The sequence below is a fragment of the Oryctolagus cuniculus genome, chromosome 13, assembly GCF_051225735.1.
Source record: "Oryctolagus cuniculus isolate XC-2025 breed Fujian yellow rabbit chromosome 13, ASM5122573v1, whole genome shotgun sequence".
In the NCBI taxonomy this organism is placed as follows: domain Eukaryota; kingdom Metazoa; phylum Chordata; class Mammalia; order Lagomorpha; family Leporidae; genus Oryctolagus; species Oryctolagus cuniculus.
Window position 1 is genome coordinate 48,492,291 of NC_142879.1, and position 15,466 is coordinate 48,507,756.

At 46.3% G+C, this 15,466-nt stretch overlaps 1 long non-coding RNA gene across 3 annotated transcripts in view; it reads right to left on the bottom strand.

Moving 5' to 3' along the window:
• Positions 1 to 15,466, bottom strand: part of LOC127483559 (uncharacterized) — a 67,282-nt gene that overhangs the window by 41,668 nt on the left and 10,148 nt on the right. The window contains exons 2-4 of one of the 3 annotated variants that reach the window (XR_007909951.3): positions 14,235 to 14,536; positions 12,095 to 12,249; positions 10,015 to 10,145 (exon numbers count right to left, since the gene is read on the bottom strand). The exons of 1 other annotated variant lie outside the window; for it this stretch is intronic. This is a non-coding gene — a long non-coding RNA (uncharacterized LOC127483559). The remainder of the gene's footprint in view (positions 1 to 10,014; positions 10,146 to 12,094; positions 12,250 to 14,234; positions 14,537 to 15,466) is intronic. One more of the 3 variants, XR_016218956.1, reaches the window with a different exon arrangement.

Sequence of the window (15,466 nt, forward strand, 5' to 3'; positions counted from 1 at the left end):
AGGAACACCTACCAGTGGTTTTCCCAACATTCCAAGAATGAGAACTTTGTTTTAATGTCAAAATACATCCATGACAAAACACACAATGATGATAAAACTCTAAAACTAGTCATGTATCTGAGTGAATCTGTCTACATTTGAAAATTAGCGCACAGAGATTGGTGAGCAGAGATGGAAGGACTCATCAGTTTTTGAACCATACGATGACAACCACTGACTTACACCTAACTCTAACCATGTCTTTTGTCTTACTGTAGAAAATCATTAATTTCTCACTGAAACAAAATGGAAACAAATAGGAAAAATTCATACGTTGACCTGGCAAGTTTCTGCCTAATTAGTTCTCATTTTAAATCTAGGGATTTATACTTATTTATTTGAGAGGCAGAGAGACAGACAGACAGAAGTGAGGGGCAGCTCCTATCTACTGATTCACACTCCAAATGCCCACAGTGGCCAGGGCCAGGCCAGGCTGAAGCCAAGAGTACAGGACTCAATCCACATATCCCACATGGGTAGCAGGGACCAAAGTACTTAAGCCATCACCTTTTGCCTCCCATGGTCCTCATTAGAAGGAAGCTAGAGTCAGGAGTCTGAGCTGGGTATTGAACTCAATACCCCAGTGTTTGATGCAGATGTCTTTAAAAAAAAAAAAGTATTTATTTATTTGAGAGGCAGAGAGAGAGAGCTCCCATCCACTGGTTCATTCCCCACAGGGCTGCAAGGGCCAGAGCTGGGCTGACCTGAAGCCAGGAGCTTCTTCCAGGTCTCCTGTCGCTCCCCCTCTTCGTGGAGGAGCAACACAGGACCCTGCGCTGTTCTTTTATCTGCTCGGCCCTCCCCGGGTTTGCTGCTGGTTCTTCCCGGGTTGGCTACTGTCCCTTCCACCTCCGTGGAAGGGCAGTTCCCCCTGGCCACATTCCCCACTTCCGCAGGGGAGCGGCACACCGCCGGCCGGCTCTCTCGGGGGCTGCACAGGCGTTCCTTCAGCTAGATGTTCCCCTTAGATGTTCCTGGTGCATGCCATCTCTCTCCTCCTTTATAGTCCTCCTCCGCCAATCCCAACTCGGCTGCCCACACACCGAGTACGCTGCTCTCCTCCAATCAGGAGCAAGTCCTACAGTTTATTGGTTGAACTGGAGGCAGCTGTGCGGAAGCTGTTTACTTCTCTCCCAGCGCCATATTGTGGGAGAGCAGATGCATAGAATAAGTCTTAATTCCAGTAACTCAGTCTAGTCCGGTTTGCTCCCCACAGATCCCCCTTTCTTTTTATTTTTGGCGTTGATACGCGCCTGTCTTCGGTGTCCCGCGGCACACACTCTGCTCTACTTGCTAGAGTTGCCACAGGTTCTTACAAGTCCTATCAATCAGGCAAACCGAATCCGGGTCCTCTCTTCGCCATGTTGTGAGGAGGTTTTTAGGCGCTGATGCGTGCCTGTCTTCGGTGCCCTGCAGCGCATGCTCTGCTCTGCCTGCAGGGGCTTACAAGCCCTAACAATCAGGCAAACCGAATCCAAGCCTTCTCATTGCCGTATTGTGGGGGAAGACTTATTGGTGTTGATTCGTGCCTATCTTCGGTGACCTGCAGCTCATACTCTGGTCGAGCTGCCTGCTGGTGCTTACCGCCCTAATCAGGCAGACCGAATCCAAGCTCTCTCATTGCTGTGTTGTGGGGAGGCCTTATTGGTGTTGATAACGTGCCTGTCTTCGGTGACCTGCGGCGCATAAGCTGCTAGCCGCCCGCAGGTGCTCACCACTTCCCTAATCAGGCAGACCGAATCCAAGCTCTCTCATTGCCATGTTGATGGGAGGCCTTATTTTTCTGTTTCTCTATCTCCGGGCATTCCTATTTCTCCCATTTTACTTCTATCTACCAGCATTCCTATTTCTCTCATTTTACTTCTAAACTTCTGTTTCTCTTATCCCTGCGGCTTCCCGGCGGCGCCCGCCCCAAGGCTGCTTCTCGGCACCTCGCCCCGCGGCAGCTTCACGGCTCTGCGCGGCTTCCCGGCGCCTCGCCCCGCCGGCGCCCGCCCCGCGGCGGCTTCACAGCTCTGCGCGGCTTCCCGGCACCTCGCCCCGCCGGCGCCCGCCCCGCGGCGGCTTCCCGGCTTTGCGCCGCTTCAGCCCGCGCTTCTCTCATCTGCACGGCTCCGCTTCGCGCGCACACTCCGCGGTCTCCACGCACTTCGCGCCCGCACCACGGCCTCCCGCCAGCCCTGCGTTCCCTATCTATTCACGCCCCGTGCTCTCTCTGCACGCGGCGGCTTCCGCGAATGTTTCCGCCACCACCGGCATTCAGTCCAAGTTCCCCGGACTAACCTGGCGAATTTCAACCTGGCGGCCCACGTCTCTGCCTCTGGTTCCAGATCTTCGCCTCTTGCTCCCCGGGGTGACTTGAAGAATTCCAAGGTGGCTTATGTCTCCGCCTTGGCCTGCACTCGCGGCTTCATCCTCCCTAACATTTTTCTCTACCCGGTATGTTTCCTTAAGTTTTCTTCCAACAATATTCCTCTCATTTCTCCTGGCTACTCCCCACAGTCCGTATCCGAGTCCAAGCCTCCTCCAGGTTTCACTTTCGCTTTCAATCTCCTAGCTTCCCCGCCATAGTCCGCATCCGAGTCTATGAAAGCTTTCACTTTCGCTTTCAATCCTAACTTCTTTCCCACAGTCCGTATCCAAGTCTATGCCTAGGCTTTCAATAGCTTCTTCCGGCACCTTTCTCGTCTGGCTTTCCCCTAGGCTCTTCGCTAGTCTCTCTCTCCAGTATTTTCCTGCTTCTTCCCGTTTCTTCCCTCCTAAGTTTCCTATCCGTCCTAGGCTTCATAATCCGAGTCACGGCACCATTATGTCGCTCCCCCTCTTCGTGGAGGAGCAACACAGGACCCTGCGCTGTTCTTTTATCTGCTCGGCCCTCCCCGGGTTTGCTGCTGGTTCTTCCCGGGTTGGCTACTGTCCCTTCCACCTCCGTGGAAGGGCAGTTCCCCCTGGCCACATTCCCCACTTCCGCGGGGGAGCGGCACACCGCCGGCCGGCTCTCTCGGGGGCTGCACAGGCGTTCCTTCAGCTAGATGTTCCCCTTAGATGTTCCTGGTGCATGCCATCTCTCTCCTCCTTTATAGTCCTCCTCCGCCAATCCCAACTCGGCTGCCCACACGCCGAGTACGCTGCTCTCCTCCAATCAGGAGCAAGTCCTACAGTTTATTGGTTGAACTGGAGGCAGCTGTGCGGAAGCTGTTTACTTCTCTCCCAGCGCCATATTGTGGGAGAGCAGATGCATAGAATAAGTCTTAATTCCAGTAACTCAGTCTAGTCCGGTTTGCTCCCCACAGTCTCCCATGTAGGTGCAGGGGCCCAAGCACTTGGGCCATCTTCCACTGCTTTCCCAGATGTATTAGCAGGGAGCTGGATCATAAGTGGAGCAGCCAGGATTCGAACTGATGCCCATATGGGATGCTGGCCCAACACAGGTATCTTAACCTGCATCTAAATCGTTAACACCAAATGCTCACCTCTGCTTAGTTTTTTAACCCAAATTATTTCCCATTAGAAAAGAAAAAAGTCCAGGCAAGTATTTTTAACTACATAGTGTTTATTGTCTGTGACAGTGATTCTCATCAATGTCAGATTTAATAACCTCTTTTTAGAGCAAGTACTCTGAAATGACCCCCTAATTTAATAGTCTGTCATTTTCCTATTGCAGTGAGACAAACCATTCCAAAAACAGTTACTTCCCATGACTCCGCAGGTTGACTGGCAGTAGTTTTGCTTCACGAGGTATCAGCTGGGTTCTGGGACCCTTAGGAAGTCAGGATGGGGGCCAGCGCTGTGGCGCAGTGGGCTAAACCTCTGCATGTACCACCGGCATCCCATATGCGAGTCAGTTCTAGTCCTAGCTGCTCCTTTTCTGATCCAGCTCTCTGCTGTAGCCTGGGAAAGCAGTGGAAGATGGCCCAAGTCCTTGGGCCCCTGCACCCGCGTGGGAGACCTGGAGGAAGCTCCTGGTTTCTGAACCAGTAAATGGAAGTCTCTCTATCTCTCCCTCCAACTCTGCCTTTCAAATAAATAAAATAATTTTTTTAAAAATATGTAAATGCTCAGTTATAGCACTGAAAGATTTCTTGAAATAGATATTTGCATTGACTTAGTAATTACATTCTGATTTAAGAGATGTCATTCCATAAGATACTTCCAAAACCCCCAAATAAACATAGGTACAAGAGGATGCTAGAACAAAAAATAGTGTTCGAATAAGTAATAATACATCATAATTATTTGTATGTAAGGAGAAAAGTCATGACATTTTAGAGAGGAAATACAATATTCTCAAAAGTGATCTGGGCCTTATCAACAATGTATATAATCAAAATCATTCCCTATTTGACTGTAGAAAACATATCAATTATTTCAAAATGCTACCACCTTTCAAAGAATACATTTAGTATCCAGTACTTAAAAGGACTTCGGAGAACATATTTTCAAAAGCCGCAGCGAATATTGGGTAGAATTTCAGAAAGAAGTAAACAGAAGAAACTACAGCAAAGTTCCCTGATAGATGTCAGAGACACCTGAAAGCAAGACTGAAAAACAACAAGCAGCCCTCAGAAAATAATTATTTATTTATTTGAAAGAGTGACAAAGGGAGAGACAGAGAGATTCCATCCACTGGTTCGCTTCCTAAACAGACACAACAACCCTGTCTGGAACTCTATCTGAGTCTCTCACATGGATGGCAGGAACCCAAGTACTTGAACCATCATCTGCCAACTGCCAGGTCAGAAGTAGAGCAGCCAGGGCTTGAATCAGGCACTTGGATAAAGGGTGTGGATGTCTCAAGAGGTAGCTTAATTCTCTCTACCCCAAAGTCTGCCCTAGATAATTTTAAGATGTGATTTTCACATCAAAGATTTCTTATTGCTGTACAACAACAAAAAATATGATAGAGAATGGACTATTTTAAAGTAGCATTAATAAAAGGCAGTTGATTCCTGTTTTTAATGTACCTCTTAAAAATATTTTGTTTCTTAGTAAAAAGATTCTCAAGTCTCCAAATGTTCGATGCAATTGATTTTCTTGCTTGTACAGTAACTTCATGGCTACACTAAAACCCTTGTCAATGAACTGTGTGCACCAGGGCTGGAGTAGGAAGACAGGAGTGAGTGGCACTCCGAGCACAGCATGTAAGGGCTCCTTAAATGCAAACTCAGTAAGCCAAGATTAGTCATATTTTAGTATAATTTTTAAAGCACCAAATTAATGCCCCCAAACTTATGGAGAACAAAATTATAAGCTTTAATTAAAGATAAGATCACAGAGGGAGTAAGTTTTTGGCAATTCTGAAGGAAGAATAGAATTAAATGATCAGTTTATTTTAGTACAAAATATTACAAACCATGCAGTGTTTTTTAATAATAATATGCATTTTCCATGGGCATTTTGGAGACCCCTGGTATCTTTATACCATTTAAGCTTCCTCTACAGCGATGACTCCTTCCTAAATGATAAGGACACACTGACTAAGACAGACATAAGGACATGTAAAATAGTAAATAATAAAAGATGCACATAAATTCAGTAGGGGAGGGGAGAAGTGTCAAGAAATGGTAATGATACAATTGGTTAGATAACTCGGAATGAGAATCCATTTAGCTCTTAATCTCATACTACTCACTGAAACAAAGCAACAAAAGTAATAAAATACTTTTTTAAAAAGATGTATGCTGGCGCCGCAGCTCAATAGGCTAATCCTCCGCCTAGCAGTGCTGGCACACCGGGTTCTAGTCCCGGTCGGGTGCCGGATTCTGTCCCGGTTGCCCCTCTTCCAGGCCAGCTCTCTGCTGTGGCCCGGGAGTACAGTGGAGGATGGTCCAAGTGCTTGGGCCCTGCACCCACATGGGAGACCAGGAGAAGCACCTGGCTCCTGCCTTCAGTTATCAGCGCGGTGTGCCGGCTGCAGCGTGCTGGCCACAGCGGCCATTGGAGGGTGAACCAACGGCAAAAGGAAGACCTTTCTCTCTGTCTCTCTCTCTCACTGTCCACTCTGCCTGTAAAAAAAAAAAAAAAAAAAAAAAAGATTTATTTGTATTTATTTGAAAGAGTTACACAGAGAAGTAGAGAGAGAGAGAGAGAGGTCTTCCATCTGCTGGTTCACTCCCCAGATGGCCGCAACAGCTGGAGCTGCGCCAATCTGAAGCCAGGAGCCAGGAGCTTCTTCCAGGTCTCCCATGCAAGTACAGGGGCCCAAGGACTTGGGTCATCTTCTACTGCTTTCCCAGGCATAGCAGAGAGCTGGATTGGAAGTAGAGCAGCTGGAACTCCAACTGGCACCCACACTGGATACGGGCACTGCAGGGGGCAGCTTCACCTGCTATGCCACAGCGCCGGCCACTAAAAGTATATTTTACAGAGCCTGGTGCAGTGGCATAATGGGCTAAGCCTCCGCCTGTGGTGCTGGCATTCGATATGGACGCTGCTGCTTCTAGTCCCAGCTGCTCTTCTTCTGATCTAGCTCTCTGCTGTGGCCTGGGATAGCAGTAGAACATGGCCCAGGTGCCTGAGCCCCTGCACCCGCACAGGAGACCCGAAAGCAGCTCCTGGTTCCTGGCTTTGGATCAGCTCAGCTCCAGTCATTGTGGCCACCTTAACATTGACCTTATATAAAGAGTTCATACAAACCTATAAGGAAAGCACCAAGACATCACTAAAGTAATATGCAACAAAACCTGCACAATGTAGAAGTTCCTCAAAACGTTCAACATGGTGTTACCATGTGACCTAGCAACCTGAGAGAAATGAAAATATATAGCCACTCAAACACTCATACATGAATGTTCATGTATTATTATTCTTAATAATATTATTCTTAATTCACAAAGTGGAAACAACCCAAATATCCATTACCTAGTAGATGGATAAATAAAATGAGTTATATTCATACAATGTAATATTATTAGGTAATAAAGAGAAGGGAAGTGCTGACCAATGCTACAACATTGTTGACCTTTGAAAACCCAAGCTAAGCAAAAGCAGGCATCACAAAAGGCCATATATTGTATAGTTTAATTTATGTGAACATCCAAAATATGCAGACACACAAAGACAGAAAGGAGAGATTGGTGGTTGCTGGGTCTGGGAGAGATCTGGGGGGAAATGAGGGGAGACAGCTAGTGGAGGCAGAGTTCCTTGTTGAAGTAATGAAAATGCTCAGGGCCGGCGCCATGGCTCACTTGATTAATCCTCCGCCTGTGGCGCCGGCATCCCATATGGGCGCTGGGTTCTAGTCCCGGCTGCTCCTCTTCCAGGCCAGCTCTCTGCTGTGGCCTGGGAAGGCGGTGGAGGATGGCCCAAGTGCTTGGGCCCTACATCCGCATGGGAGACCAGGAGGAGGCACCTGGCTCCTGGCTTCGGAACCAACAGAAGGAAGACCTTTCTCTCTGTCTCTCTCTCTCTCTCTCACTGTCTATAACTCTTCCTGTCAAATAAAGAAAAAAAATGCTCAGAAATCAACTGTGGTGATGTCTGCACGGCTCTGTGAATGCACTAAAAGTCACTGCACTGTGTAAAGGCTGAACTGTAGGGTGTGTGATGTATCAGTATCCAGTACTGACGATTAACCTAGTTGTTACACTGCCAGTTATGATGCCTGCATCCCACATCAAAGTGTCCGGCTCTGCTGCCTGCAGTGCCCACATCCCATATGGGCTCCGGTTCAAGACCCAGCTGCTCCTCTTCCAATCTAGTTCTGTGATGGCCTGGGAAAGCAGCAGAGGCTGGCCCAATGCTTGGGCCCTTGCACCCGTGTGGGAGACCCAGAAGAAGCTCCTGGATCCTGGCTTCAGATCAGCCCAGCTCCGGATGGTGCGGCCATTTGGGGAATGAACCAGTGGATGGAAGACCTCTCTGCCTCTGTCTCCATGTAACTCTGCCTTTCAAATAAATAAATATAAATCATTAAACTAAAAAAAAAAAAGTGTCTGGCTCCTGATCCTGATTCGTCTCCTGTTAATGCAGACAGTGATGGCTCAAGTAGTTGGGTTCCTGTCACCCATGTGGGAGACTGGATTGAGTTTCTGATTCCTAGGTTTGGTCCCCACCAGTCATTGCAGGCATTTGGGGAGTGATCTGGTAGATAGGTGCCTCTCTATATATATCTGTTTGCTCTGCCTAGCAAATAACCTAATCACTTTTAAGCATGCATAGTTAAATTACAGAAGTAAGCAAGTTAACAAATATGAGGACATTATAAACATTCCTATCAAGCTAAGAGATACAATGCAATAAGTAAATATTTTAGCAACAAAAACAATGGGGTGACAGGTTTTAAATGACAGTTGTCAGGGCTGCTAGAAGTATGTTGAAATAGACATTCTCATATATTGTCAGTAGGGGTGCAAACTTACCCAGCCATTTTTTGATGTCAAATTACCAATACATGTTTTTTCTTTAAAGGTATATGCATATATCTTTTTTAAGCTCTTTTTTAAAAAGATTTATTTATTTATTTGAAAGTCATAGTTACACAGAGAGAGGAGAGGCAGAGGGAGAGAGAGAGAGAAAGAGAGGTCTTCCATCCAATGGTTCACTGCCCAATTGGCTGCGACAGCCAGCTGCACCTATCCGAAGCCAGGAGCCAGGAGCTTCTTTCGGGTCTCTCACATGGGTGCAGGGGCCCAAGGACTTGGGCCATCTTCTACTGCTTTCTCAGGCCACAGCAGAGAGCTAGATCGAACGTGGAGCAGCCGGGTCTCGAACCGGTGCCCTATGGGATGCCGGCGCTTCAGGCCAGGGAGTTAACTCGCTGCGCCACAGTGGCCAGCCTCAAGCAATACATGTTAAGAGGTCTAAATATAGGGGTTGGTGCTGTGGCATAGTAGGTTTATGTCTCCACCTGCAGCGCCAGTATCCCATATGGGTGCTAGGTTCATACCCTGGCTGCTTCTCTTCCAATCCAGCTCTCTGCTATGGCCTGGGAAAGTAGCAGAGGATGGCCCAAGTCCGTGGAGACCCAGAAGAAGTTCCTGGTTTTGGCCTGGCCCAGCCCCAGTCATTGAGGCCATTTGGGGAGTGAATCAGCAGATGGAAGATTTCCCCTCCCCCCCCCTTCTTTATCCTTCTCTTTCTCTGTATTTCTGCCTTTCACCTAAATAAATAAATCTTTCCAAAAAAAAAAGGGAGTTTAAATATAGTAGCAGTCTGCCTCAGTGGTGTTGCTTATAAAAACATCACTTAAGAAATTTATCCTAAATGTAGGGGCAGGGAAGTCTTCATATACAAAGACCCTGTACCAGTTAGCTTTTCAGCACCATCACTAAATACCCAAGACAAGCTGCTTTGTTTTGGTTCATGGCATTGAGGTTCACAGTCCAGGGACGGTGGCCCCCAGGGTCAGCTGCCTGGGGAAGCCTGAGGCTGGCAATGGCCGGGCGTGTGTTGGGGGAATGAGATGATCATATAGCCAGCCAAGAAGCAGAGGGAACAGCTGGGCTAGGCTGAGGCTCTAATAACCAACACTCTGCTCACAACCTCTTCCCCCAGACATGCCCCCGTGACCCAGGGACCTCCAGCGAGGCCACCTCCTGAGCACTGTAATTGGATTCCGTTTCCACGCTTCCAGCATCACAACCCATGACCCTTGGGATGAACTCAGGCGCCAAGCACGGTTGAAGTCATAGCAGATTCTCGTTTCAGCACTGTATATGACAGCGAAGAAATGAAGCATCGTAAATGCTTACTGGTACAGAATGGTGGAGTGTGCTAGTGGTATGCATACTAGATTAGATACTATGCAGTAGCTAAAATATATTCTCGTATGGGAAAAATTATTATTATGTGGTAGCAAGAGAAAAATGACAGTACAAACTGTATATACCATGTCACTAGAACTGAGTTGAACTTTCTGCTTTTTATAAGCTATCACTAATAAACTACATTTATAAACTTTAAAAATCTCTAAGAGAAAAAAAAGACAACAGACACAGTAACTACAACGCAAAACACTATCTGATATGCGGTTACCAGTGCGGCAGTGAGCTCCCGCTATTCAGAGAGGGGTTTCACACACAGCATTCAGTGTGTTTTCTGCAGGTGATTCTGCCTCCAGGACTTCCTGCTCAACCAAATCATTCCTTTTTATTGACACTTCAGCCCTGGCATGGATGCACAAACAAATTAGTGAGAACTGTACACCCCAATCCGCGTTACAAGGTGTGGTATGTTTTCCCTTCGGTCTGAACTCTACAGCTCTATTAACAATCAACATTGACTCCTCAAATCTTTCCAATCTAGACGTACTAAATATATTTATAAGATAAAGACAATGTATCACCTACTTTAAATTGTCACCATTAGAATCGAGCACTGTAAACTCTTTAAGGACACCTCATTACAATCAGAATGCAATGTTTTTTATTCTTTCAAAAATCATCTAGGTGGCAACATTCTGTATACAACAGGTAATTTATTTGTAGTTTTATTTAAAAAACCTAGACTATTTATTTGCAATAAAAGATATAATGTGCATATAATTCTTATCATTAATAACGTAGCACAAAAATGCTTTTAAAAACGTAGATTAGAGATATGAACAGGATTTCAATGAAAGTTGCAGTTTTTAGCCTGTGATATTGACCCAGAGTACAGGTGCTGGTGTTGTGTCATAGTGGGTAAAACCTACCACCTGTGATGCCAGCATCCCTTATGGGCTCCTGTTCAGTTTCTGGCTGCTCCACTTCCCATCCAGCTTCCTTCTGATTCTGGAAAGCAGTAGAAGATGGCCCAAGTCCCTGGGCCCCTACACTCACATGGGAGACTCGGATGAAGCTCCTAGCTCCTGGCTTTGGCCTGGCCCAACCATACCCATCTGGGAAGTGAACCAGTGGATGGAAGATCTCTTTCTCTCTCTCTGACTCCCTGTGTGTGTGTGTGTGTGTGTCCCTCTCTCCTTGGAATTCTGACTTTCAAATAAATAAATAAATCTTACAAAAAGAAGAAGAAGAAATACAAACTGTCAGAAATTTTAATTTGATTTTTCAAACCCTAAAGGTTTAGATGTGGGTATTTGGTGCAGTGGTTAGGATGTCACTTGGGATACCTGCATCTCACATTGGAGTGCCTGAGTTTGAGTCCTGGCTCTGCTTCTTTTTTTTTTAATTTTTTAAAGAATTATTTATTTATTTGAAAGTTAGAGTTACACAGAGAGAGGAGAAGTAGAGAGAGAGAGAGGTCTTTCATCTGGTGGTTCATTCTCCAATTGGCTGCAACGGCTGGAGCTGCACTGATCCGAAGCCAGGAGCTTCTTCCGGGTCTCCCACACCACACGGGTGCAGGGGCCCAAGGACTTGGGCCATCTTCTACTGCTTTCCCAGGCTGGATTGGAAGAGGAGCAGCCGGGACTCGAACTAGTGCCCATACAGGATGCCGGTGCTTCAGGCCAGGGCGTTAACCAATGCACCACAGCGCCGGCCCCTCCTGTCTCTGCTTCTGATTTCAGCTTCCTGTCAATATGCGCTCTGGGAGGAAGAGGTGATGGCTCATGTGGGTTCCTGCCACCCACATGGGAGATTCATGGCTATTGTGAGCATATAGGGAGTGAACCAGTGGATGGAACATCTCTTTCTGTGTGTGGATGCTTTTCAAATAAATAAGTAAATAAATAAAAATTTTTAGAAGACACTGAATGCTTAACTAGAAATCGTTCCTGTCTGTGAAATATTCCTTGCTCTCAATCCACTTCATCTCCTTCCTACCAAAAATCAACATAATCAAAATGCCACATGCCTTTTTTCAAAACTATTTTATTAAGACTAAAAACCAAGTACACTTGAACTTCAAGTCTGTAAAACAAAACTTATATGCTGCTTCATTTTATCTTGACTCAGCCAATCAGAACTCTGTGTTACCACGGAGACCCTCATGCTTTTTCCAAAGATAACTCTGTTGCTTCATTGTTAAAGCCATACATATATACTCAGGAATTATTTTTAAAATCTATTGGTAAACATTTATCACTTCAGAGAAAAGCATAGGAATTTATTATACTTGTTGCTTTTCCCTGATCATTATGTGAGAATTCTGAGATTAAAGAGAATCATCTTACCCTCGTACTGTCCTCATATGAATGTCTTGTGTGCCAAAAACTTTGGTAATATAAAGACAAAGAAAAAAATTTATAGTCCGAACTTTCCTTTCCTGTGTATATTGCACACCATATATCAGATTCTGTTATTTTTATCTTCTTTGGCAAATCATTTCCTTGGTATATGTAAGAAAAACAAAAATAAAAATAAAAACAAAGGAAAATAATACATTACAAAACTGGGATTATATTTGGTATATTCGTTTAACTGTATAGTGATATAACCACAAATTAATAAAACTAATTTCTTTAAAAAAACTTGAAAATATTTTAAACCTCTCCTCAATAACTTTTAAGTCAAAAAACAAACAACAATTACAGATTATTTAGAAAATAATGAAAAGGCAGGGGTAGGCATTGGGCCCAGTGGTTAGGAGCCCACTTGCGACGCCTGCATTCCATAGCCGAGTGCCTGTGTTTGAGTCCCAGCTCTGCTACTAATTCTAGCTTCCTGCTAATTGCCTGAGTATTTGAGTTCCTGCCACCCACGTGGAAAAGACTTGGACTGAGTTTCTGACTCCCAGCCTCAGTGCAGCCTCTGGCTGTTACAAGCATATGGGAGTGACCAGCATATAGGAGCCCCTTTTCACACTCTTTCAAATAAATAAAAATATATTAATAAAAATTTTAAAAAAGAAAATGATGAAGCGAGGAAGACTACAAAAATCTTTTATAATAAGAATAGTTCTAGATGATATTCAGATTTTTAAAATAAAAATAAGTCAACTAAACATATAAGTTTAAAAATGTAAAGAAAATAAAACTAGCAACATGTTAAGAAAAGACAGGAAGAAATAGTGGGGCTGGCACTGTGGCGTAGGAGGCTAAATCTCCATCTGCAGCACCGGTATCCCATATGGACACCAGTTCAAGTCCCAGCAGCTCCAGTTCCGATCTAGCTCTCTGCTATGGCCTGGGAAAGCAGTAGAAGATGGCCCAAGTGCCTGGGCCCCAGCACCTGCATATGAGACCCAGAAGAAGCTCCTAGCTTCTGGGTTTGGATCAGCCCAGCTCCAGCCACTGCAGCCATTTGGGGAGTGAACCAGTGGGTGGAATACTCTCTCTCTCTCACTCTCTCTCTCTCTCTCTCTGCTCTCTGTAACTCTTGTCTTTCCAATAAATAAATACATCTAAAAGAAAAAAATAAATCCTCATAGCCAGAAAAGGCTATGAGTCTAGCCCAGCAGGCCTCATTCTAATACAACTTCAGAGGAAGTCAAATTCTCAAGCTTGGCCAACCCTTTACCCAAGGATAGAACCTGTTGGGAAGGCACCAAATGGGGACGTCTTGAACTCCCACCTTCTCCTCCGATTCTGGGCCTGTAGATGTAGCCCACTTTCTGTTGTCAGAGAGCAGCTGCCCCAGCCAGCGTGGAAGTGAGGCAGAGTGCTGTGTGTGGCAGGACCGTGGGTGCGCTCCCTCAGTCCTCTGAGCGTCAGACAAGTCAGCAGGGGGGACGGAAGAGATGATATCCTCCAAATGAGCCACAGCACCAAACTAGGCAAGCTACCCACAGACATGACGAGAGTACACAGGTACTCCTCACTGTGCAAGGGCAGTACGTCTGGATAAACCCATCACAAGCAATGCATTTCACGCTGCACATTCCAGTTCAGCACACAACAGCAGTTGCATCCTCACATGATTGTGTGACTGCCTGGGAGCTGCACTCTCTGCTGCTGCCCAGTATCATGAGAGAGGATGGGCCTGGCAAACAAATCAAAATTCCAAACACAGTTTCCACTGACTGCATATTGTTTCTGACCATTGTACAGTAGAAAGAGTGTGAACTTGACAGCATTTGTTTTGAGGCCTGATGCTTAGGGTGCTGGGCCCAGGAGGGTAGAAGTTGGAGCTATATAACTCAGAGGTGACCCACAGGGAGCAGCGTGCTGTGAAACAGACCTGTGACAAGTACCCTGGGAGACTACAGCTCTTAGATGCTTGCCGACAACATGGCTGCATTCAGCAAGAGGGAATGCCAGTGCTGCCGTGGCAGACAAAAAAATAAAGGACCAAAGAAAGCACCCATGCAAATGGTCAGAGCAGATGCAGGGCTGTCTCCCCTCACCTGCAGTTCCCTTCTGTGGCTTCACTTACCCGAGGCCAACTATTCCAGAAAGAAACCATTCACAGATTTGAAATTGTGCCCCGTGCTGAGAAGCGTGTGTGACGAATTCCCCCGCACTGCTCTGCATGGAATGTGAATCATGCCTTGGTCCAGCGGCTCCTCGCTCTACACTGCCTGCCTGTGAGTCATCGGTGGTCCAGGTTATGGGATCCACTGTCGTGGGATCACAGCTTGTGTTCAATGAATCCTTATTTTACTCACTAACGGTTCCAGAGCGCAAGGGTCGTGATGCCGGCATTGCATAGGCCATGGAGAAATCATGACGTGCTTCCTGTAAGTGAAAAGGTGTTAAGTTCTCTGCTAATAAGGAAAGAAGGGGCCGGCACTGTGGCATGGTGAGTTAACCCACAGCTTGCCATGGCAGCATCCTGGATCGGAGCACTGCTTCCCATCTGCTCCATTTCGGATCTAGCTCCCTGCTAATGTGTCTGGGAAGGCAGCAGGTGATGGTCCAAGTACAAGGACCCCTGCTGCCCACGTGGGAGACCTGGATGGAGTTCCGGGTTCTGGGCTTCCTGTTGCAGCCATTTAGGGGATGAATCAACAGATGGAAGATTTCTTTCCCTGTCTCCTCTGTCATTCTGCTTTTCAAATAAATAAAATAAACCTTAAGAAAAAAATAGGTGGGCCGGCACCGCAGCTCACTAGGCTAATCCTCCACCTTGCAGTGCTGGCACACCGGGTTCTAGTCCCGGTCGGGGCGCCGGATTCTGTCCTGGTTGCCCCTCTTCCAGGCCAGCTCTCTGCTGTGGCCAGGGAGTGCAGTGGAGGATGGCCCAAGTACTTGGGCCCTGCACCACATGAGAGACCAGGATAAGTACCTGGCTCCTGCCATCGGATCAGCGCAGTGTGCCGGCTGCAGCACGCCGGCCGCGGCGGCCATTGGAGAGTGAGCCAACGGCAAAGGAAGACCTTTCTCTCTGTCTCTCTCTCTCTCACTGTCCACTCTGCCTGTCAATAAATAAATAAATAAATAAATAAAATTAAATTTAAAAAAAATAGGTGGCAGTTTCCAAGATCTGTGATAAGTTACTGTTGTGAGTTCTTTACTGTGCTTAATTTATAAATTAAACTTTATCATAAGTGTGTATGTATAGGAAAAAGCAAAGTATATATAGAACTCAGGACTACCCTCAGTTTCAGGCATCCATGGGGGGTATCTTGGTACACACCCCCATGGGTATAGGGAGAACATACTGTA